At 38.0% G+C, this 27,260-nt stretch overlaps 1 pseudogene; it reads right to left on the reverse strand.

Annotated features, from left to right (window-relative positions):
- Positions 1 to 201: 201 nt before the first annotated feature.
- Positions 202 to 25,315, reverse strand: LOC131900931 (zinc finger protein 120-like; annotated as a pseudogene).
- Between the last annotated feature and the right edge of the window lie 1,945 nt (positions 25,316 to 27,260).

A 27,260-nucleotide genomic window follows, 5' to 3' on the forward strand; every position in this document is an offset into this window, starting at 1 on the left:
GTTTGCCGTGTTTTCACTAGGCATTACCACATTGATAATATTAATAGGGTTTCTCTTCAGTATGTATTTTTATGTATTTCAAGATGACTGGGCTGTGCAAAGTCTTTACCACACTGTATAAATTCATAGGGATTCTCTTAATTATGTCTTCTTTCATGAAATTGAAGAGCATTGTGATGAGCAAAAGCTTTACCACACTTATTACAAATGTATGGTTTCACCTCCAGTATGTGTTCTTTCATGCAACTGAAGAGCAGTGTGACGAACAAAGGCTTTACCACACTGATTGCATTCATAGGGTTTCTCTCCAGTATGTTTTCTTTCATGCCTTTGAAGATTACTGCGATAAGCAAAAGCTTTACCACACCTATTACAATCAAAGGGTTTCTCTCCAGTATGTGTTCTTTCATGCCCTTGAAGGTGATTATGATGAGCAAAAGCTTTACCACATTGATCACATAAATATGGTTTCTCTCCAGTATGTGTTCTTTTATGCATTTGAAGATTACTGTGACGAACAAAGGCTTTCCCACATTGATTACATTCATAGGGTTTCTCTCCAGTATGTGCTGTTTTATGTACTTGAAGATGACTGACCTGTGCAAAGGCTTTACCACACTGATTACATTCATATGATTTCTTTCCAGTATGTGTTCTTTTATGCAATTGAAGAGTAGTGTGATAAGCAAAGGCTTTACCACATTGATTACATTCATAGGGTTTCTCTCCAGTATGTGTTCTTTCATGCCTTTGAAGAGCATTGTGATAAGCAAAGGCTTTTCCACATTGTTTACATTCATAGGGTTTCTCTCCAGTATGTGTTCTTTGATGCCCTTGAAGATTACTATAACGAGCAAAGGCTTTCCCACACTGATTACATTCATAGGGTTTCTGTCCAGTATGTGTTATTTCATGCCTTTGAAGAGTACTGTGATAAGCAAAAGCTTTACCACACTGATTACATTCATAGGCTTTCTCTCCAGTATGTGTTCTTTCATGCAATTTAAGAGCACTGTGATAAGCAAAGGCTTTACCACATTGATTACATTCATAGGGCTTCTTTCCAATATGTGTTCTTTTATCAAATTGAAGAATTTTCTGATGGGCAAAGGCTTTGCCACCTAGATTACATCCATAACGTTTTTTAACAGTATGTGTTGTTTCATGCTTTTGAAGACAACTGTCTTGTGCAAAGGCTTTACTGCATTGATTGTATTCATAGGGTTGCTCTCCAGTATGTGTGCTTTCATGCCTTGGAGGATCATTGTGATTTACAAAGGCTTTACCACACTGACTATGTTCAGATGATTTCTCTGTAGTATGACTTCTTTCATGCCTGCAAGGATAATTGAAACATTTAATAGCTTTGCCACATTCATTACATTGTAGAGACTTTATATATGCATGGATTAATTTTACAATTTTGTGTGAATAGAAAGAGTTATGTTATCTTAAGGTTTTAATATGCTGTTTACACTCATGTTATTTCCCTTCGTTAAGGATGTCTTTGCATATTTGAACATGCCTGTGATAGTAAAATACTTTACTACCTGGCTCATATTTACGGCATCATTTATCTAAGAGATTTTTCACATATTTGAAGAGAACTGGGAGAATTCGGACATTTACCTCACTTATAGTATTGATAAATTTTCCTATACTGTGAGTAATGCTACATTTTCAGAGTGAACCAGGGGAAACAGAAGCATTTACACAGGCCTAGTACTCATAGATCTTTTCTGTGTTGTGTTTGTTGATCTGTTCCAAGTTAATCTGGAAAACCAACTGTTAGTAAATTTGAATCTCAGTCAAAAAGTTTACTCAACATGGGGCTACTACATGTCTTATAATTGTTCTGAGATTGACAGATATACATTACTCCTTTCCATATCCTTATGTTCATATGGCTGGTATCCAAAGTGACATGTGCTATAACTATAAAAGAAAGAATAATGAGAAGGTTTCCCCATTTTATTTACAGTTGGTCTTTCTTTCCCTGATCAACATGTGATACACGAATTAATATTTCTCTAAAACAACCTCCACTTAATTTTTGATGCTAACTACCTATCTAATTAAAATTAGCAAAGACAAAATAACTTTTTGAGTAACAATGCTTTTACTATGTACTATTTGCTTATCAAAAGTTTGTGTACATATTCTTATAATACATTCAGTGTGTATACGTTTCGTAATTTGAGTAGTATGAAACTAAATGGACTGTCACTTGTAAAGCATAGCTCTGATGAAGCTATTATTCAAACGATGATTTCTGTTAAGGCATTGGTTCCTTGTATTCCTTCTTAAAAGAATCACTTTTAAACACAATTCACTTACCTGCCATTGAGGTATATGTGTTTATGAGCATGTAATGATCATCAATGCATTTTAAGCAGTGATTATTTACAATGTTACACTTACTTAAAACTTCCATATAAGTTAAATATATCTAGAGGCCCATTTGTATCAGCTTGCACAATAAAATTACCTTCCATGTTTTTGAGAACTTTGACAATGTTCTTCAACTTCAAGATCTTCCCAATTGTAGCCTAAAATATCAAATAAGGAAATATATGAAATATTACAGGAAACTGAAAAGTTTGCATTGCTAACTTCAGTGATCCTTAGAACCAAGCTTTTTTTATGCACCTCATTCTCAATCAGAATTACAGAAGAGCATTAACAACCAAGAAACTGTTGTCCCCTCATTTAAAGTGTGAAGAAAAATTTACAGTATTACCTATATCAGTGAGTTTCATATAGGTCTCCAGCATCACATCTTTGTAGAGATTCCTCTGTGCCAGATCCAACAATGCCCATTCTTCATGAGTGATGTCAATATGCACATCACTATATGTCACTGTATTCTAAAATATGCCATATATAAATATGCCATCCACATGTATAAAATAAAAAGTATGATACAACATAGTAAATGTGTGCTTATTTGACAATATAGTCATACAATTCTGGTGATTGTTACATGCATTCTGTAACTCAGATATTTCAATGAAATCATCAAGTTACTTTACAAAGAAACTGAATAGGAGGTATACTTCTATTATTTCTAATGCTTTGAACAGGATATCACCTTGCAAGAGAAATGCCTATTAACAGATATAGGGAAACAAGCAAACACTTCAACAGTACTGAGCACACATCAGAGATATTGTATGAACAATTAACTACAAAGAAGATTTGTAAACTGAGTGTAAAGGCTCATGCCTTTAATCCCAGAAATTAGAAGTTAGAGGTAGGTATATGTGCTTCTGAGTTAAAAGTTAGCCCATTCTATCCAATCAGTTATAGTACAGCAAGAAGTAAATATTAAGAACCCATCTGCACTGAAAATTTCCATTCAAAAAAACAAAAAGTTAAGATGGATTCAGAGATTTTTTTTTTACTGAAGTTCCTACAAAGAGTTTGGCATTTACTCCAGTTCTGTATTCATCTTCCAGAAACCTGAATTGCTCCAATTTATACCGTAATTTAATGAGTCTTACTAAAAGAAACTGTGCATTTAAGCAGTTACAAAGAGAAAGAAGGTAACATTAGTAATATCAATGATGATCATAAATAATCAACACAGGGAAGGAGAGTTGGCTCAGAAGTTAAAGATCTCTTAGTGGTCTTGAATATAAATGGGCTGAATTGTCAGTACTTATATGGGAGAATCACACAACTGTTCGTTATTCCAAGCTTGTGGGTTCTAAGACTCTCTTTGGACTACTGTTAGAACAGGCATACGTGTGATACATATTCATGTATATAGACAAAAGAATCATATTCACTAAAAAACATAAAAAAATACAACAAGCAAGAAGTATGTCACACAATTGTAGTCTAATGGCTCAGAAGGCCCAGAAACTACATCCTGGAAGAGAACGGTATCTTCTGCTGAATTTCAAAATTGAAACTGGGGGGTAAAGTTCTGCAAAACAACACATGCTTGACATGTACAAAAACATATAATCTAGGACCATCACCCAATTTTATATATATATATATATATATATATATATATATATATATATATATATCCTGGAATGTTAAACAACCTTTAATTTCAGCATGTGGGAGAAAGAGTCAGGTGAATCTCTGAGTTGGAGGCTAACCTGGTTTATAGAGTTACTTTTAGCAGAGTCAGGTCTACTCAGCAAAAACTTTTCTTCAGAAGCAAAAATAGAAACAACAAAATTAAAAAAATTCAGGCAAGCAAAATGTCTTAGCATTGAATTCCAATTCTATCAATTGTATTTTATGTGATTTAGTGATACTATCTATACTGGTCATGAAGTCATGGCAGCGCAAGAAGGAAGCTGGCTGATTCATTTCAACCATAAAATGGTAGAAACTTAGAAAAGGAAATGGGTTGAGGCTATAAAAACACATATTACAACCCCCAATGATATATTTTATCCAGTGAGGTTGGACAAGCACCCCAAAGAAAGTAACCAAGGAGCGACACATGTTCAAATAACTCATCCTATCTGGGAGCTTTTTATTTGGTTGACTAGATTCTCACCCAGGTCACTATAGGCTCAAGGGTCATCCATGAAGAAAATGCATTTAGTCACTTCAATGATTCTCATAGTCTACAACAACCCCTACACTGTTGAAATGTCCAAAGTCTCTTTTGACACTCAAGACAAATTCTTGACTCTGGCATCTTCTAAAATCATTAAATAATTTAAATATTTCCAACATGTACATGGCACAGAAAACCCATTACCATCCTGTAGCTAGAGTTTTACTGCCTAGCCCACAGTCAGGACAAATCTCTCTCACCTGCCAGTCCCACAGCCGCTCAAACCCGACCAAGTAAACACAGAGACTTATATTGCTTACAAACTGTATGGCCATGGCAGGCTTCTTGCTAACTGTTCTTACAGCTTAAATTAACCCATTTCCATTAATGTATACCTTGCCACATGGCTCGTGGCTTACCGGCATCTTCACATGCTGGTTGTCATTGTGGCGGCTGGCAGTGTCTCTCTGACTCAGCCTTCCACTTCCCAGCTTTATTCTCCTCCTTGTCCCGCCTATACTTCCTGCCTAGCCAATGGCCAGTGTTTTATTTATTGACTAATTAGCAACACATTTGCCATACAGAACATCCCCAGTGCTGTGTGGATGAGTCAGAGAGACACTGCCAGCCGCCACAATGACAACCAGCATGTGAAGATGCCGGTAAGCCACGAGCCATGTGGCAAGGTATAGATTAATGGAAATGGATTAATTTAAGCTGTATAAACAGTTAGCAAGAAGCCTGCCACAGCCATACAGTTTGTAACCAGTATAAGTCTCTGTGTTTACTTGGTCGGGTTTGAGCGGCTATGGGACTGGCAGGTGAGAGAGATTTGTCCTGACTGTGGGCCAGGCAGGAAAACTCCAGCTAAAAATGGCGTCCAACGTGGTGGCAAGAGTTTCCACCTAAAACCTGAGAAAAGATTCTAAAACAGAGCTAAAAACAGCTTCTTAATTGTCTCTCTCAAATGAGCAGCAGCTGCCAGTTTGAGCTACTTGTGGGTTCCTAGCGTACATCTTATGGCGGGAATGAGGCCTCTGCAAGTGGCACATTAAGCTGTGTGGTGGATTTGGCCTTTATTAGTACAAAACAAAAAAAGAGGTTTCTGGGCTACACTCTGCTTGGATAAAAACATAGACCCACGATAGCTCCCAGAGCTGGCAGTAAACGTAGCCATGTTGGGAAGCTGAGGTGGGCAGAGCCAGCAGCCACAGCTGCTGCAGTTTAAAGCAATAGATTCACAATAAGACAGATTCAGGTGTAATAGTTTATAATGTGTGTAAAAATGTACGTAGGCTTGAAAGAGAAAGAAAAAGGAATATATACAGGTATATAAAGAAATAGTTTTTAAAAATAAAGTCTTTAAAGAGACAGTAAAGGTAGTATAAAAAATAAGCCATGTAAAAATTAATATTACACAGAGAATCTGGATTGTGTTGTCTTTGGGATTTTTAACTGCAGAAAAACATTTGATTGTAAAAGCTGTTGAGTTATGCCAAAATGTATATTTTAAAGATACCTTGACTTCAAAATTTGGATATAAGGATATGTTGCTTTGGAAAGGAGACTCTGCTTTTGTTCCCACAGAAAGCCAGAAGCTATGGATTTGTTCAAGATTAAGATACATCAGGTTTGACCAGCCAAGACCACCTGAAAGGTCTTTGATGACATCATGGTTCAGATGATCCAACATTCAGAACGATTTCAAGGCAACTGGCTCAGATGATACAGCCTCATGGACTACTCCATGATCCTAAAATTTTGTTTGTTTTCCGATAAGATACAGCGTCCCCCTCCAGCAGGAAGTAGTAAGAGAAGCTACGCCCAAATTCCCAAATTATATGTAATTTTACTTTGTTAAGGGTAAAATCTTCCTTTTTGAAAAAAAAAAAGGGGGGGAAGTGCTGTGGGATGTTCTGTATGGCAAATGTGTTGCTAATTAGTCAATAAATAAAACACTGATTGGCCATTGGCTAGGCAGGAAGTGTAGGTGGGACAAGGAGGAGAATAAAGCTGGGAAGTGGAAAGCTGAGTCAGAGATACACTGCCAGCCGCCACAATGACAACCAGCATGTGAAGATGCCGGTAAGCCACGAGCCATGTGGCAAGGTATAGATTAATGGAAATGGGTTAATTTAAGCTGTAAGAACAGTTAGCAAGAAGCCTGCCACAGCCATACAGTTTGTAACCAGTATAAGTCTCTGTGTTTACTTGGTCGGGTTTGAGCAGCTGTGGGACTGGCAGGTGAGAGAGATTTGTCCTGACTGTGGGCCAGGCAGGAAAACTCTAGCTATACCATCCCAAAGGAGAGGAAGTAAGACACAGTGAGGAAAGATTGGACCAAGGGAAGACTGAAACCCAGCAGGGCAACCATTGAATCTGGTAGCTCTATGTCAGAGACATGAGGCTTCATTTTCAAAGGACTTAGATGGCTCTCTCTCTACAACTTCCCATACATTTCTCTCTAGTTACTTCCACTCCATATATGCAGCTAGCTCTCCACGTAAGATGTCTCATAGCTTAAATATCTCAACATCTTATGGTCTCAAAATACAACTCAGGCTTCATCCTCATAGTATCATGCAATGAAGTTAGACAGTCTGCTCACTGGAGCTCTTATCATACCAAACACAGATGCCTACAACAGAGCTGACCTGAAAATGCAGACTAAAAATGTATAATCTTAAATTTTACATCATTCTGGTGTACAGAACCAGTTCAACATCAATCATTCCCCCAAATTTGGTTACTAAGTTGTGATGGCCTCTGCCATGCTTGGACCAGAGATGCAGCAGTCTTTGAATAAAGTTGCTTCCTAAGAATGGCAATCACTTTGCCTAATCCCTTCATTAACTGAGGGCATATAAGGATGGATTCTTACCCCAGGGGTACCTACCTAGGCTTCTGATATAGAGTAAGGGCCTTCTTTTAAATGGTGATAATCTCCTTGAACATTCCTGACTTTGTTCAGCATTTGATTACCTTCTGCAAATTCATAGTGCTGTTTTTCTTTACAGCCCATAGACTTTTCATTTATTTATATCCACTTCTTGATTTTTTTAATGTAGGACTGAATGAATCATAAGTAATATCTATCCAAGAAAGTCAATATTCCATGTAAAAAAACAGCCCCATTATTTTTTTAATTCTGCCTTACTCAATTTCTTGAGAGCATGGGAAAATAAGAAAAGTAAAAGTCCAAACTATCACATACATGTCCTCTATTTTAATTCCCACTGAAATCCTTTGACCTCAACCTCCACTGTTTGCAGTACTTTAACAGTATTTTATTCTCAGCACTACAAGAATAACCAATTAAGTTCTATATGCAGCTTTATATGTCTTTTGCCATCTAAATTTTGATATGTTCAACATTCCCCCTAAAGTCATCATTCCCACCACCTTTGAACCACAAAATCACTTTTGGTTTACCACATTCTGTTATAACTTGCTTTTTTTTTCTCTGATTCAATTCTCTACACAAAAGCACCTCAGGTAACAAAGCTGCTTATATGGCTCATTCTACCAGACCACAATCCATCATTGTGGGTTTTTGGATAGAAATTCAATCTAGCAACTGAAGGTAAAAACCATGAGGAATAATTGTTTCCAGGCTTTCTCTCTGACATGGTTATTGTCTCATGACAAGCTTACTGTCTTATGTATTGCAGGCCAAATTTCTTAGGGATGCTGCATGCTCAGTGGAAGGCCATCATCTGGAAATCATCAATCAACAAAATCTGTGAAAAACTTAGCAACTAGCTACTCTGAATGGGGCACATCCTCAACAGATGTTCCCAAAGGTGTCTGTGGTCTCTGAAATGTTGACATCTGGAAGTAACTAGGACACAGAAACAATAATATATGAATTTAAACTTAAACCCAATGAATCACCTACATCAATAATTTAAATAGCAAAAAAATTGATAATGATAACAAGTAGCAACACAGATACACCAAGAAATGAAGAAATACAAGTTTCTAAGATCAAGAAGAAAAAATAAAATTGTTCCTCCACATAAAGTCTCCAAATCAAAAACCTGAGAAATTCCTAACATAATATAGCAATTTTCCATACAATAAAAATAACTGAAGTTCTATCATTTGCCAGAGAAACAATATAAGTATATCATAACTAATAATAAAAAAAACTCGCAGCAAACAGATGGTACTATTGATAATAGGAGACAGAAAGACCGACCTACAAATATAATATTGTCCCTTGAAAAAAGTTACAAGTATCTAATGAAAATCAAAAATCAGAGAAATCACTGAGCGCCACTTACCCTGGTCACTCCAGTTCCTTTGTCACCAATAAGAGAAAAATGGGTTGGGTGAGGAGAATGTTCCACCAAAATTGGAATCATTCATTTGAAGCCTGATATTTCTACATTGTAGAAAATAGTTTTGGTTACTATTGCTATTTCATTCTCCTTTTATAAGGAAAAGGATGTCTGTTAGAAAATTTAAAAACAATTTTGTTTTCTATGATTAAAGATTAGATGTAGACCTGTATCAGATTAAGGAAATAAATAATTTTAAAACAAATTAAAATAATAGATTTTTAAATAATCATTGTGTGATTCTATTATATACTTCAACCAACCCAATTACCTCTAATTGCTTTATAAGTCTTAAGAGCTTTTGCAAACAAGTCTAGACACATTTTCTGTGTATATTTGTATATATAAGAAAGAATATTTTCCATGTGTGTATAGGTGACACAGCAAAGACCATGTCAGATCCATTGGATCTGGAATAGCAGCCTCCCAACTTGGGTGCTGATATCTGGACTCCCACAAAAAGAATAATTGCTGAGTGATATTTGCAGCCCACATACTTCCAACAAACTAAATGCTTTTTACAGATTAGCCACAATAGAAGCCTAAATATGAAAATAAGTAAATAAATGATCCTTGGGATCCTAATGAATCTGTATTAAGATGTTGGGAATGGGACCAGGAAGACTATCCACAGACCTCACCCACTCTCATGGTTCCAATACTCAGAGTTGCCCTGATGGCTGAAACAGAACTTCAGCTATAGCCTCTCCTCTTCCATTTCATGTCTCATGTGGATTTCAAAGACCATCTCCACTTACCCTTTCCTACACTTCTCATACCTAAGTCCCATCACCCAACTGGGGCAGATACCCTCTGGTCAATTACTCATCAAATCTTCCAGAAGACCAGCTAGGATATCTGCAGCTCAACCACATTGTCTCTTACTCCACACCTGATTTTAAAAGTTGCTCCTATCAGTGGAGTAGAATTCCAGAGGCATCATCCCCTCTTTCTTCTGCATGCCTCCAGTGCATCTGAAGATCATCACTCCTGGGTTCCTCTTCCCCCAGTTTACAATACCACCAAGCATTCTCCCTTAAACACACAAGCCAAGACAGCAGGGAAAAAGGCAACGGTCATTTAACATGCATTCAGAAACTCCAGAGAAAAAACACAAAACCAGGAACAAAACTCCCATGCAAAAAAGATGAACTTAGAAACCAGCACCTAAATCTATTACCACCCTAAACCTAGATGCCTGGCAGTGAAACATAATTAATAACAGGCAGGGAACTATGTCACCACCAGAATCCAGCTATCCTACCAGAGCTGGCCAAAAATACTCAAAAATAGTTGAAAAATAGTTTAAGGGGAAAAGTCCTTAAAACCAAATATATGTAGATGATACAGGCCCTTGAAAATGAATAAACACCTTACATAAATTCATGAAAGCACAAACAAACATACAATGGGAGGAAACCCATAAACTCCTCCAAGAAAGCTAGGAAAGCACAAACAAGTGGAGTAAACCAAACAACTTAAGTAAAGCCAAGAAAATCAAGCAAATTATCAAAGGAAACAAATACAACTGTTTAAGACCTGAAAATGTAAATAAAAACACTTAAAAAACAGAAACTGAGGGAATCCCAAAAATGAAAACTTCAGGATTACAAAGAGGGATTACAGAGGCAAGGCTGACCAATAGAATAGAGAAATGAAAGAGAGAATCTCAGGCACTGGGGATACAAGAGAAAAAATGGATACATCAGTCAAAGAAAAAGTTAAATATAAAAATTTCTTGATGCTAAACAACTAAGAAATCTGGGACATTATGCAGAGACCAAACCTATGAATGACAGGAATAGACAAAAGGCAAAAAACCCAAACAAACCAAGAAACACACTTAAACACCAAGGATGGAGATTACTAAAAGGTAAAAGGCTGGGAAACATATTTAAAGCAATTGGAACTAAGAAGCAGGCTTGTGTAGCAATTTTATTATCTACCAAATTAAACTTCAAACAAAAATTATTCTAAAGACATAGGAAGAACACTCATTATTTGTCAAAGAAAAATCCACCAATATGACATTTCAATATTAATACCTATGCCCCCAACAAAAGGCCATCCAATTTTGTAAAAGAAACACTTAAACAGATTAAATGGCACAGTGACACTTTCAACACAGCTGTTGACTATAGGGCTAATCGAGGCTGGCGTTTCTCTCACCCTCCACTTCACTGCTCACCCAGTGCCTCAATTTCCCATTAGGACTATACTCCAACACTCCCAGATATCCTTCTGCCTCTCACCTGAGTGGATTTGTTACAGGGTCCATACTGCAAGAAATGAGCAATCGAGTATGTGATGTAATTATACCTGTGCTCACTTAACTATTGATTTGGATGCAATTGAGAGATAAAACACCACAAATTTACAGAAGTTTAAGGGAAAGGATGGCATCAACTGGAGGGACACTTTTAATCCCAAGACCCGGGGAAAGAGCCATCTCCATGGGTTGAGGCCAGAACAGGTCTGTCTGAGGCCAACCCAGGGAGCAGCTGCTGATCTCGTGAAACTCAACAAATTGGAGGTTTTGGTGAGATTATCCTACTAAACAACCTGCTCAGCTGAGATTCATTCAGGAGAGGATTCAGAACCCTACATTCTGCAGTCTGAGGAAACAAGACCAGCTGAGGAGTTGACAAATGAGCAAAACATGACCTGAGAACACAAAAGAAGGTGCTGCCCAGCCACTGAACCAGATCACCAAAATCATAAGCCTACACTACAACAACTGGGAACAGGTAAGCACCCATCCCTAGACCATGAGATCAGGTCTCTAGCTCCTAGTCCCTAGCTATCAGAGTCCCAGGAACTGGACAGCTACCTTTCCTTGCTCCCCCAATAAAAAAAAAAAACATGAATCTAACAACCACTAAAACCATAAGCACACCCTGCACTAACTTGGAAAAAGTGGTCCCTGAGACAAAAACAAATAACACTGATTGGATTAAGCTGCTCCCCCAAATAAAAGAGCCCAACAGCACTGATTTAACCAAGAACTCCTAGTGGACCAAGACTAACAATTAGAATAAGAGAGGCATCTTCAGACACAGACACAAACCTACACTGAGCAGAGGAAGTGATGAGTAGATGCCAGTGCAAAATACGGGCAACAACTTAAAGACCTATATGACAACATCAGAAGCTAACGATTCTACATTTGCAAAACTAAACATACCAAGACAGAAGAATCAGCAGAAATGAATCCTAAAAATGACTTTAAGAAGATGATAGAGGCCCTTAAAGAGGAAATAAAAAACTCCCTTAAAGAGAAAATAAAAAGTTCCCTTGAAGAAATGGAAGAAAGAACAAACAAAAATTTGGAAAAAAATCAAAGAAAGTCAAGAAAAAGTAATTAAACAGATGAAGAAAACAATTCAAGATTTGAAATTTGAAATTGAGACAATAAAGAAAACATAAACTGAGGGAATGCTGGAAATAGAAATCCTGACTAAATGACAGGAGCTACAGAAGCAAGCATAACCAACCGAATGTAAGAGATGGAACAGAGAATCTCTGACACTGAAGACACAATAGAGAAAATAGATTTGTCACTCAAAAAAAAAAAAACACTAAAGCCAAAAAAATCATAACACAAAACGTCCAAGAAATTTGGGAAACCATGAAAAGACCAAACCTAAGAATAGTAGGGATAGAAGAAGCAGAAGAATACCAACTCAAAGGGACAGAAAATACATTCAACAAAATCATAGAAGAAAACTTTCCTAACCTAAAGAAAGTAATACCTATGAAGATACAAGAAGCTTACAGAATGCTGAATAGGTTGGATCAAAAAAAAAAGTCCCCTCACCACATAACAATCAAAACACTAAACGTTCAGAACAAAGAAAAAATATTAAGAGCTGCACAGGAAAAAGACAAAATAACATAAAAAGGGAGACCCACTAGAATAACATCAGACTTCTCAACAGAGCCTATGAAAGGTAGAAGGTCCTGGTCAAATGTTATGCAGAAACTAAGAGACCATGGATGGCAACAAAGACTATTATACCCAAGAAAACTCTCAATCACCATAGACTTAGTAAACAAAATATTCTATGATAAAACCAGATTTAAACAATACCTATATACAAATCCAGCCCTACAGAAAGCACTAGAAGGAAAAATACAACCTAAAGAAATTAAACACACCAGTGAAAACTCAGGCAATAGATAATCCCACATGAAAAAATACCAAAGAATGAAAATGCAACATGACCACAAAAAAAAAAACAGGAATTAACAATCACTGGTCCATTAATATCAATAGTCTCAACTCACCTATAAATAGACACAGACTAACAGAATGGATAAGAAAACAGGATCCATCCATCTGCTGCACACAAGAAACACACCTTAAATTCAAAGACAGACATTACCTCAGAGTAAAGGGCTTGGAAAAGGCTTTCCAAAAAAATGGACCTAAGACACAAGCTGGTGTAGCTATCCTAATATCTAATAAAGTAGACTTCAAACTAAAATCAATTGAAAGAGATCAGGATGGACATTACACATTTATCACAGGAAAAATCCACCAAGATGAAGTCTCAATTCTGAACTTTTATTCCCCATATACAAAGACACCCACATTCAAAAGAAACATTACTAAAGCTTAAAATGCACGTCAAATCCCACACATTAGTAGTAGGAGATTTCAACACACCATTCTCACCAAAGACAGATCTACCAGACTGAAACTTAACAAAGAAATAAAGGACCTAACAGATGTTATGACTCAAAAGGAATTAATAAATGTCTGCAGAACATTCTATCCTAACACAAAAGAATATACCTTCTTCTCAGAAATCCATGGAACCTTCTCAAAAATTGACCACATGCTTGGTCACAAAACATATCTCAACAGATATAAAAATAATGGAATAACTTCCTGTATCATATTAGACCACCATGCCTTAAAGTCAGACTTCAACAACAACAAAAATTATAGAAAGTCTATAATCTCATGGAAATTGAATAATGCCCAGCTGAAACACCAATGGGTCAAGGAAAAAATAAAGTAAGGAATAAAAGACTTCCTAGAATTCAATGAAAATGAAAGTACATCATACCCAAACTTATGGGAACACTATGAAAGCAGTGCTAAGAGGAAAATCCATAGCTCTAAATGCACACATAATGAAGATGGAGAAATCTCATACCAATGACTTAACAGCACAACTGAAAGCTCTAGAACAAAAAGAAACAAACTCACCCAGGAGGAATAGATGCTAGAAAAAACAAATTGAGGGCTGAAATCAATGAAATAGAAACCAAGAGAACAACAACAACAACAACAAAAATGAAACAAAGAGTTGGATCTTTGAAAAAATCAACAAGACAGACAAACTCCTAACCAAAATAACCAAAAGGCAAAGAGAGGGCACCCAAATTAAGAAAATCAGAAATGAAAAGGGAGACATAACAACAGACAACAAGGAAATCCAGAGAATAGTCAGGTCATACTTCAAAAACCTGTACTCCACAAAACTGGAAAATCAGGAAGAAATGGACAATTTTATGGATAGGTACCACATACCAAAGCCAAATCAAGAGCAGATAAACTATTTAAATAGACCAATAACCCCTAAAGAAATAGAAACAGTCATCAAAAGTCTCCCAACCAATATGAAAGGCCAGGACCAGATGGTTTTAGTGCAGAATTCTATTAGACATTCAAAGAAGAATTAATTCCAATACTCTTCAAATAGTTCCACACAATAGAAATAGAAGAAACACTACCAAACTCTTTTTATGTTGCTACAATTACCCTGATACCCAAACCACACAAAGATGCAACAAAGAAAGAGAATTACAGACCAATCTCTCTCGTGAACATTGATGCAAAAATACTCAACAAAATATTGGCAAAGCAAATCCAAGAACACATCAAAAAATTGTCCACCATGACCAACTACATTTCATCTCAGGGATGCAAGGATGATTCAACATAAAAAAATCTGTCAATGTAATACACCATATAAACAAAATGAAAGAAAAAAAAACACATTGTCATCTCATTAAATGCTGAAAAAGCCTTTGACAAAATCCAAAACCCCTTCATGTTAAAGGTCTTAGAGAGATCAAGAATACAAGGAACATTCCTAAACATAATAAAGGAAATTTAAAGCATGACAACATCCACAATAAAATTAAACAGAGAGACACACAAAGTGATTCCACTAAAATGAGGAACAAGACAAGGCTGTCCACTCTCCCCATATTTATTCAATACAGTATTTGAAGTTATAGCTAGAGCAATAAGACAACAAAAGGAGATCAAAGGGATACAAATTGGAAAGGAAGAAGCCAAACTTTCATTATTTGCAGATGATATGATAGTATACATAAATGACCCCAAAAATTCTACCAGAGAACTCCTATAGCTGATAAACTCTTTCAGTAAAGTGGCAGGATAGAAGATCAACTCAAAAAAATCAGTAGACCTCCTACACAAAAATGATAAAAGGGCTGAGAAAGAAGTCAGAGAAACATCACCCTTTACAATAGCCACAAATAATATAAAATACCTTGGGATAACACTAACTAAGCAAGTGAAGGTCATTTTTGAAAAGAACTTTAAATCTCTAAAGAAAGACATTGAAGAGGAAATCAGAAAATGGAAGGATCTCCCATTTTTATGGATAGGTAGGATTAACATAGTAAAAATGGCAATCTTACCAAAAGCAATCTACAGATTCAATGCAATATCCATCAAAATCCCAACACAATTCTTCACAGATTGGAAAGAAAAATACTCAACTTCATATGGAAAAACAAAAGACCCAGGAAAGCTAAAAGAGTCTGTATAATAAAGCAACTTCTGGAGGCATCACCATCTTTGACCTCAAGCACTATTAGAGCTGTAGTAATAAAAACAGCTTGGTACTGGTATAAAAACCGGCATACAGACCAATGGCATCGAATTCAAGACCCTGACATTAATCCATGCACATATAAACACCTGATTTTTGACAAAGAAGCCAAAACTATACAATGGAAAAAAGAGTCTTCAACAAATGGTGCTGGCATAACTGGATGTCAAAATGTAAAAGATTACAAGTAGATTCATATCTGTCACCATGCACAAAACTCAAGTCCAAGTAGAGCAAAGACTTCAACATAAATCCAGTTACACTAAACTTAATAGAAGAGAAAGTAGGAAGCATACTTGAACACATTGGCACAGGAGATCACTTCTTAAATATAACACCAGCATCATAGACACTGAGCACAACAATTAATAAATGGGACCTCTTGAAACTGAGAAGCTTTTGTAGGGCAAAAGACATGGTCAATAAGACAAAAAGACAGCCTACAGAATGGGAAAAGACCTTCACCAACCTGACATCTGGCAGAGGACTAATCTCCAAATTATATAAAGAACTCAAGAAACTAGATATCAAAATACTGAACAATCCAATTTAAAAAATGGGCTAAAGAGCAAAACAGATAATTCTCAAAAGAAGAATCACAAATGGTTGAAAGACATTTAAAGAAATGCTCAACATCCTTAATTATCAGAGAAATGCAAATCAAAACCACTCTGAGATACCACCTTAAGCCTGTCAGAATGGCAATGATCAAAAACACTAATAACAGTCTATGTTCGAGAGGATGTGGAGCAAAGAGAACACTCCTCCACTGTTGGTGGGAATGCAAACCTGTACAACCACTGTGGAAATCAATATGGTGGTTTCTCAGAAAATTGGGAATCAATCTACATCAAGACCCAGATATATCACTCTTAGGCATATACCCAAGGAATGCTCAACATACCACAAAGATTCATAGTCAACTATGTTCATAGCAGCATTATTTGTAACAGCCAGAAGCTGGAAACAATGTAGATGCCTATCAACGGAAGAATGGATTAAGAAAATGTGGTACACAATGGAGTACTACTCAGCAGAGGAAAAAAATGACAGCATGAAATTTGCAGGCAAATGGATGGATCTAGAAAATATCATCCTCAGTGAGGTAACCCAAACTTAGAAGGACAAACATTGTATGTGATAACTCATGAGAGGATTCTAAAAATACAGCAAAGAACAATCAGACTGCAACCCACAGAACCAGGGAAGCTATATAGCAGGGGGGAGTCTAGGATGTCTGTGGCTTTTACTAAGTTTTGATTTTACTCAATTACAGGGCAAGCCTCAATGAAACATTTCACTATTAGGCTAAGAATTTATACTCTATCAAGCTGATAATAGAATATATATGAACAGGCTACCAAACAGCCTTATCACTGAATAGCAATTGCTTCTACTATATGTGGTGTTGATAGAGTCTATAATGATGATGAAGGCATTGTAGAATAAGAAGGAAGCTGGCTGGTTAGTTTCAACCACAACACAGTATACAGAACAAACAGGAAATGTGTTGAAATTATAGAGATACATATTACACTCCTAGTGAGGAATTTTATCCAGAAAGGCTCCTCCTAGTAAAGGTTTCAAAACAATAGAAAGAAATAACCAAGGAGAAACATGTATCCAAAGACAGTATCTTATCTGGGAGGTTTTTAATCAATTACATTCTGACCGAAGTCATTAAGGCTCATGGTCATTCATGAAGAAAATGTATTTAGTTACTTCAGTGATTCTCATATTCTGCAACAGCTCTTACACTGTTCAAATGTCCAAAGTCTCTTCTGACACTCAAGATGATCTTTTGACAGTGATATCTTGTAAAATTAGTAGAGTTACATCTTTTGAACACACAATGGCACACAGTCCCATTCACATTCCAAAACAGTGAAATGGGGACACAGTGAGGGAAGGTTGAACCAAGAAAAGACTGAAGCACAGCAAGAAAAACAGCAAATCCTGTATCTCTGTCACAGATGCAAGGAGCTTCAGTTCCAAAGTGCTCAGATGGCCCTTTCCCTGCTACTTCCCAAACATTTCTCTCTATGGTTACTTCTACTCTCTATATGCAGCTAGGTCTACATGGAAGATGTCTCATAGGTTAGGTATCTCAACATCTTGTGGTTGCAATCCAGGTGTGTGGAATATTATTTTTAGATGTTTTATATTTGTGTATGCTGTGGAACATTTGTTTTATTGATGCAAAGGTGTGTTGCAATCTTTTATGTTGCATTTGTTTAACTCTGTGAAGCTGTGATACATTGCCTGTCTAAAATACTTGATTGGTCTAATAAAAAGCTAAGAAGACAATAGCTCAGCAGGAAAGGATAGGCAAGGCTGGCAGTCAGAGATAATAAATGGGAGAAAAATCTTGGCAGAAAAAAAAGGAAGAAGCAGCAAGACGGAAAAAAAAAGAGAGAGAGAAGACACCAGGTGCCATCTGCTCACCTACACAGAAAGCAATGAAGTAAGAAGTAAAGAAAGCTATACAGAATAGAGAAAAATAAAAACCGAAAGGTGGATGTGATAATTTAAGGTGAGAAAAGCTGGCTAGAAACAAGCCAAGTTAAGGCCAGGCAATAATAAGAAAGAATAAACCTTTGTGGGTGCAATTTATTTTAGAACTGGGTCACAGGACACCAAAAGAGTAAAGAGTTAAAAAAGAATAAAAAAAAACCCACCAAGCCTCATCCTTACAACTTCATGCAATGAACTCTCCCAATCTCCTCACTTGGATTCTGTCTCTGCCAATCATACATTCCTGCAAAAATGCTGAACTGTAGCCAGAGGCTAAGAATCGATGACCTTAAATTTTGATTCTCTCTAGTTTCCAGGACCAGCAGATGATGGGGGATCCTGCAAAGTTTGACTTCTTGATTGGGATGGACACTAATATGCTTGAACCACAGGTGAAGCAGGTTTTGTATGAAGTTGCTTCCTGAGACTAGAAATCACTGTGCTTACTCATTTCATAATTTGAAGCACTAGCTAGATAGAGAATTAAACTTAGGGCACTTTCTATTACCCTTAGGGCTTCCATGTTCTGCATAGTGGTGATAAAGTCTTTGAAAACCTTTGCCTGTTTCAGCACTTCACTGCCCTCTGAAACTACCTTCTCATTTTCATTTGTTTCTGCCTCACTTGTTTTCTTCCATTATTCACCTGAATGAGTCTATAAAAACCCTCCAACAGATTCAATATTCCATTTAAGAAACTAGCCCATTATTTTTTAATTCTGCATTAATAAATATCCTGGGCATTGACAGAATAAGAAATGATTTGGAGCCAAAATATGACACAAATGACTGTTAGCCTAATTTTTACTGAGTCATTTTTACTGAAATGCTATAGTCTCAATCTCCACTTTCTGCCGTTACCCTTAACATTCCCATCTTCCTGGTCGTACCCGATACACCAATAATGTTCTGTGTGTAACTTGCTATGGTTTTTGACAACTAAGGTTCTGATATCTTCCACATTCTTCCAAAACACAACATTCTCAGGTTCTACCAAGCAACAAAATCACTTTTGGTGTTACATTTTTTTTGTTCTAACTTGCTTTTATCCTGCTGTGATTAAAACCTCTAACCAAAAACAAAGCAATGAATGGGTTTATTTGACTGATTGTGTCAGATCACACTCCATCACCTTGGGAGATCAGGATAAAAACTCATGCTAACAATTGAAGGCAAAGCCCATGGGCAAAGATTGCTTCCTGGTGTTCTCTCTTGCCAGTAACTGTCTCAGGCTCAGTTAGCTACCTTTTCTAGCCCAGGCCCACTTATGGTTATTGTCACTATAAGGAACATGTAAGACCTAGGGATAACAGGAGTGATTAGCAATAGAATGACATAAGTAAACTACAAATGGAGTAGTGATAAGCTATAAGCTATGTGTGTAAGTAGGGATAAGACTAGAAACCTAGCCAGAAGGGGATATAAAAATGAAGCCTCAGACCTGACCAACAGAGCTCATCAGACTCTTGCATGAGACATGAGATCCTGAACCCAGTGAAGACATGGCTGACCAGAGGAAGGCTTATCCAAGATCCATAGGAACAGATGTGGTGTGTCCAGACCTATATACCTGGAGAGGTACTCCTGCTTCAATTTGGAAGACAGGATAAATATTACTTGTAATCTTACTGTGTGAATAAATGAGTGCAATACCATGTCTGAATCAAGAGTGATTATTCCTCCCCCATAACTAGAGTATGTTCTTGCTACAGTCACCCTAGGTGGAATAGCCATTCCTGCTACCCTAGGTGGAGGAGCATTCTCATTTCAATCATCAATCAGAAAAATCTCTATCAGATATAACAGTTTTGGGCTATTATAAATAAAGCCACTATGAACCTAGTTGAACAATTGTCCTTGTGGTAGGGTGGAGGACCATCATTTGGGTATATGCACAAGCTGGGTCTTGATGTAGATTGACTATCCATTTTCAGAGGATTGCATATTTACTTTCCACAGTGGCTGTACAAGTTTGCACTTGTCAAAGCAATGACTCCCACTGCTCCATGTTCTGGCCAGCATTAGTTGTCACTTGTATTATTGATCTTCTCATTCTGACAGATATAAAATGAAATCTCAAAGGAGTTTTAATATGCATTTCCCTGATGACTAAGAATGTTGAACATTTCTTCAAGTGTTTCTCAGCAACTTTATATTCATCTACTGAGAATTCAGTTTAGAGGTATATCCCATTATAAATGGATTATTTGGTTTGATGTCAAGATTCTTTAGTTCTTTATGATCCTGAATGAGTCAAACATGGTATGACAAACATGGTATGTACTCACTTATAAGTGGATATTAGTAGTTCAGTAAAGTACTATCACAGTAATCACAATTAATCACAGTAAAATCCGTAAATGCAGAGAGACTAAATAATAAAAAATAGCCCTAGGAGAGATTTGCGTCTCTCCCTTGGAAGGGGAAATAAAATAGATTTTTTTGGTGCACTGATGGCAAGTTGGGATGGGAACAGGAAGGATCAGGTGAGTAAGGAAGTGACAGAGAGGGAGAAGGTAGGGAAAAATAACTGGAATAGGGGAGCATATAGCAGGGGTTATGAAAATAGTGCTGTGCAAACATCCTGGAAACTAGACTGGAGAGATGGCTCAGTGGTTAAGAGCACAGACTGCTCTTCCAGCGGTCCTGAGGTCAATTTCTGGCAACTACATGGTGGCTAACAACCACCTGTAATAAGATCTGGTGCCCTCTTCTGGCCTGCAAGGACACATGCAGACAGAACACTGTATGTATAATAATAAATAATTAAAAAAAAAAGCCAGAGGTGGTGGCACATGTCTTAAATCCCAGCACTCGGGAGGCAGAGCCAGGTGGATCTTTGTGAGTTCAAGGCCAGCCTGGGCTACCAAGTGAGTCCCAGGAAAGGTGCAAAGCTACACAGAGAAAACCTGTCTCAAAAATCAAAAAAAAAAAAAAAAAGAAAAATAAAAGAAAACAGTGCAATGTAAACAACCTGGAGCCTGGGCTGGGAGATGGCTCAGTGGTTAAGAGCACGGACTGCTCTTCCAGAAGTCCTGAGTTCAATTTCCGGCAATTACATGGTGGCTCATAACCACTTAAAATGAGATCTGGTGCCCTCCTCTGGCCTGCAGGGATACATGCAGGCAGAATACTGTATACACAATAAATCTTAAAAAAAAATCCTGGAATTTATAAGGGTGACCCTAGTTAGGACTCCAAACAATTAAGAATATGGAGGCTGAAATAGCAATTTTCTATAACTACATAAGGCTCCATTGATGGAATTGGGACACCAAGCCAGTCACAGAACATTCAACTGAAACTTGACCTGCCTATAATGTATGCTGGGTCAAGAGTGCCAGGCCACCAGCACATAAAATTTTCACACCCCCTCCATTCCAATTAGGTCTGTCTTCATTCCCAACACTTCAATTAATAAATGCATAAAAATTACAAAATCACTCCTCCTACTATAATCAGGTCCTTTTTTTTTAATAATTGTGACTTCAGCAGCTTATTACCTACCCTGTTTTCCCCAGTATTCCTTCTATTCTGGTCTGAAGGCTGAAACCATGCTCCAAATGCAATTCCTTTTCCTTTTACAACAATGGATATTAAATTGGATGACTCAGATGGGTAGTTTTTAAACCTGAAGGTGATACAATCATTCAATTTAAGATTTTGCAGCTGTAATATAGAGGGCAGCAAGATCACAGACCTGGAGAGCAACAGACTGGAACCACGGCCATTTGTGTCAACATAAGAGAGCTTGTGTCAGAATCATTTTTCTAAGAAAATTAAAATGCAAGTGTCCTAGAATCAATATGCCTTCCAAGGGAGAAATCACTGCACACAATTAAGAGATTAACAAGGAAAAATCTCTTTAATGAAAGCATGCATCCATCTCTGGCTAATGCTCAAAAAGGAGCCATCCTAGAAGAGATACTGCATTCTACATATTCTATCATCCTTGTGAACATTGGATTGAGGCTCCAGATTACACTTTGAGTAATTCAAATTGGGACCAAATACTGCAACTCCACCCACTTAAACAGATGGGAGACTTACACAGCAAAGACATTTCCAAAATTATTTCTTAAATAACCCAGTGATATGAAACAGTAGGATCTTCTTGAGTAACAGGGTTCTGAGGTGAAGGGGATAAGAAAGAGAGAAAAAGAATGAGGCAGAAAAGGTAAAAGCTTGGGTCAGGAGGTCTTGTACAATCTATGTCTCATGTTAACTCAGCTCCTTTTTCAAAAAAGGATTATTTATTTATTTATTTATTTATTTATTTATTTATTTATTTATTTATTTATTATGCATCATACAGTATCCTGCCTGCATGTATGCATTCAGGCCAGAAGAGAGCACTAGGTCTCATTATAGATAGCTGTGAGCCACTATGTAGTTGCTGGGAATTGAACTCAGGACCTCTGGAATAGTAGTAGCCAGTGTTCTTAATCTCTAAGCCATTTCTCCAGCCTCTAATAAGCTTCTTAAGAAGAATAGCAACTTGTATACTACTTCCAGGGGGAAAATTGAAGAAAATGAATGACTTTTATGAAGTCAGAAGAAACTATCACACAATGGGAAAATTCATGATCTGAAGCAACCCCACCACAAAGGTGCTAGCCCTAGAACATTACCAGCTCTCCAAAGCATATTTCTGGCTTTAGGGACAGAGCTGTTCTATTGTCAACACATCAGACCCCTAGGGAAAGCTCTCAAGTCCAAGGTCCAAATTTTTTACTCCCTTCCCAAGAATTTTCCTCCTCCCTACCTGACGGCATAAAGGAAAGCCTTGCTTCATCAGGCAACTCTGTAACACAATAGTGTTTTCCCTCTTTTTCTTTCTTTTTTTTTTTTTTTGGTTTTTCAAGAGAGGCTTCCACTGTGTTGCTTTTGAGCCTCTCCTGGAACTCACTCTCTAGATCAGGCTGTCCTCAAACACACAGAGATCTGCCTGCCTCTGCCTCTCAAGTGAATGCATGTACCACCACCACCACAAGCCTTGTGCTTTACTTTTCAAAAGTTTGTCACTTGGTGTGATATTGCCCACCTGGCAGAACTATGACTTTCTAGAGAAAATTTTTTTTCAAGACAGGGTTTCTCAGGGTAGCTTTCACCTTTCCTGGAACTCACTCTGTAGCCCAGACTGGCCTTGAACTCACAGAGATCCGCCTCTGTCTTCCCAGTGCTGGGATTAAAGGTGTGCACCACCACCGCCCAGAACTATGCCTTTCTAAAGAAGAAACTTGGACTTTATGGCATGCCAGGATTTAAAGTTGGTTGAGAACATGTAATGCCTTAATGAGCAGCTTGTTATATATTCTTTGATATTGGTTAGGCCTAGTGGCTTGTTGTAAATGAGCAGTTGTTTTGCCCAGATTGTGACCCCCAGAGAGACCACCAAAGACGATCATGCCGGAATGCAAAAGCAAGGTTTAATTCTGGATATCCAAAAGCAATACAAGCCTAGGCAGGGACTTTGTCCAATACATCCAATGCAGTGGAGCCTGGAGGAAGTGCCTGTCTGTCTGCAAGCTCAGTTTTAAAAGGGAAAAATCACAAGGTTATATCATTAAGGGGTGCTAGTAAGGGTACAATTCTGATTGGCTCGCTTCTAGGAGCTTTCTAGAAATCATGGCTTAATCTTACTTCTAAGGGAGTGGTTGCCTGCCACCATTTCTCATTGACTGCCCTCAGGTAAGCTACCCTGGAAACCAGGGAGAGGACATTCCATAGTCCAGCAGGCATTACCTCGTGACTATCTTGTAACTCTGTACTTTTATACTTCCTGGTTTCTGGAATCTGAACTGACTAGTTTCAGTAACTAATGGCCTATTCCCAAAAGGAGGAATCTTAGGCCTTATTTTTAGGGGGAAAGCATTTTGGTCTTATTTCTAAGATGGCTTATTTTGGTCTCATATTGTCTTCTTTGTAATGCTTTGAAGCCAAGTGTCTGGACAATCCTGGTGAACAAATGTGTATCCTACTGTACTAATCTCTAACAGGCCTGGAGAATATACTTATTTTGGTTTTTTAGGCAGTCCTCTCTCAGCTAAATTCTATTTTGTAAGACTTACTATCTCCAAAGAATTATTTAATCCTTTATATCACTAATTCTACTCTTCTAGATCACACCTTAGTAGTGGAGTGCTATCCAACACACAAGATGCCTTTTACAACTTCCACAAAATTAACAATGAAGGATCTTAAACATGAATGTTAAATGCAAAGTGTTGAATCTCTAGAAGGTAGTGGAGAAACTAGGCCTCTTTTAGTTTAACAACATGCTGTTGTGGAAGTGCCCCCAAACAACATGACCACACAGCTGCATGACAGGCTTAGAGGCCCAGAAATAAATTCATAACTGGCTTCCTAACAAGCAACCTTAAGATTCAGGAAAAGACACTTATACTGCCCAGGGATCCACCCAGGAATGGGGAAGCACCTAACATCCCAAACATTCCAAGAATTAGATAAGGTGTCCAAATATCCCTGAATCTAGCACACACCTACTTTTGTTTTTCAGACACCCCTACATAATTGTCAGCCAATCAGGGTCCTGAATTCTGGAAATTTCCTCACCCCAACCGCTGCTATTTTAAAAACCCAATCCCACCTGAGCTCAGGGTTCTCTGCTCTCCCTGCTATGTGGGACAGACAGACCAAGCCCCAGAGCTTGAAAATAAAGTCTCTTTGCTGTCACTTATAGGATACAGCCTCTATAGTGGGTTTTTGGTAATCCCCTCAATCTGGCCATAAAACTTTCAAACAAAAAGAATGTTGAAGTTGATTACAAATATCTTTCTACACACAGCTCTCTGCTCCCAATTCTGTGAGCAGAATCAGCCCACAGAGCAAAGTTATGCAGAGGCCTTCCCTGGGACTAGGAAGTTTCAAGGACCACATGGGACCTCACAGGACAGGGATTCTGGCTGCAGGTTCCCACCCATACCTTGGGAGGCCCCACCAAACTGTCTCCTGCACCTCAATGATCTGCCCCACCCCATCTGGGAACAGCAGCCCGAAACTCACCATGTTGTGGGTTCCCAGCTTGTCCATGCTCTCTGCTCAGCTCCCTGCAGCAGCACTCACAGCATAGCACACAGAATCAATGGCATGTTCTCCTCTTCGAAGTTAAGCCTGAAGCTGGCTGCTAGAAGGACTCTGAACCACTTCTGACTGGTAGGTTGCCTGGACAGCCTGATTGGCTAGTGAGGCCTGAGTGAAAAGAACGCCTCCCATAGGGTTACACTATGCTCAAAAACACAGTACAATGATTCCTAAGCCTGCCTTTCCCCACACACAAAGATATTCTCTAAATCAACAGATATATGCATTTCAATAGCGTTTGCCCCTGGCTCCAATACAAACCCAGCTATCTTATTGCACTCCATAGGCACTTTCCCTTCTTCCCCCTCTACACAATATCACTAGCTAGGGTGCACCGCCCACTGTACTGTGTGGTGTGGAGTTATTCCCTGTCACACAGGTGGAAAGGTTTCCAAAATATTAACAATTAAAATAGACTTAAAGATAAAAAGGAGATGTTAGTAAAAAAATTGCTAAACTGTCATATTAATAAAAATCCCAGAGCCAGATATTGGGGAGAAAACTTAAACATCACTATAGCAGAACAAGCCACAGCCAAGCTCACCTCACCAACTCCTCATATGATCCTGTTTCCACAAATCCTCACACTGAAAGCCTGTGAATCCTCACTCCTGAGGGGCTCAGTTGAACTGCTTAAAAGCATCTAGTTTCTTGTCCTCATTCCTTTTATACCTCTCTGCTTCCTCCTATTGCTTCCTGGGATTAAAGGTGTGTGTCCTCCCCAGGCAAAAACATGTGACCATAGGTGTCAGGATTAAAGGTGTGTGCTATCATGCCTGCCTCTGTTTGCAGTGTGTCCTTGAACTCACAAAGATCCAAATGAATCATTGCCTCCTGAGTGACAGGATTAAAGGTGTGTGTCCCAAAACAGTCTGGCCTCTATGTCTAACTAGTAGATGGCTCTGTCCTCTGATCCCCAGATAAGTCTTATTTGCTAGAAAACAAATAAAATATTTTCACAGATGTTTGTTCTGTGACTTCACATTGAGATCAGGTGAACTGAATATACTTTTTATCTTGTGGTAACAGGGAATTCAGACAACCAGAAAAGAAAGCGTGAACCAGATCACAAACAAGAAAATAGGTCTTTCTCCCATCAGACACTTGGGAGATGGCTCCATTGCTTTAGAAGATTTAGTCCTAAAATTCAGAGCAAACTGTTAGCAAATGAATAATACTAAAGATTAGTCTTCATGGAAAGTTGAATGTTTTAAGCATAGTTGAGCTAGGAAGGAATGTGTTTGCAAGCACTATTTTTAGCCAGGACATTTTCCTCCATGGGCAGGTGAAAACAAAACAAAACACTGCATTATTCAAGATTCTCTGCATGAACAGGACTGGTAGAATGAACCTTCCATGTATGTAGAAAGTGGATTTTTTAGAATGTCTCACAAGCTATGGTAGAGCTAGTCCAACAATGGCTGCCTACCATAGAAATATGAAGAGATCAGTTGTTGTTCATTCCATGAGGCAGGAGATCTTAGCTGGTCTTCAGTATACACCAAAACTCTAAGGAAGTATCCTCTAAGGCTAGTAATGAATGAAGTTACTATCCAGTTCTAGGACAAGCAGGTAAAGAGAGAACTTCTTTCTTTAATACCCTTTGTATATGTAGGCTGACACCAAGAGCTGCTATCCAGATTAAAGGTGCATCTTATTCTTTGTTGTGAAAGAACTAAGCAGACATCATAACAAGCTACTCAGTCTTCTCTCAGAGATCAGATCTCAATTTCAATTTCTTGAGAATTAAGCAAGCAGTTTCTGGGAGGGCTATGATTTATCCCTTTCTGCACATACTCTCACTGCTTAAGGTTCAGTCAACTGTTTACTGTCTGGGACCCCTCACCAACTTAGAGCTTTGTGCATGGGTCAATGTGAATGTGCAAGGCCAGAC

Source organism: Peromyscus eremicus, unplaced genomic scaffold (genome assembly GCF_949786415.1).
Source record: "Peromyscus eremicus unplaced genomic scaffold, PerEre_H2_v1 PerEre#2#chrX_unloc_1, whole genome shotgun sequence".
Taxonomy (NCBI): Eukaryota; Metazoa; Chordata; class Mammalia; order Rodentia; family Cricetidae; genus Peromyscus; species Peromyscus eremicus.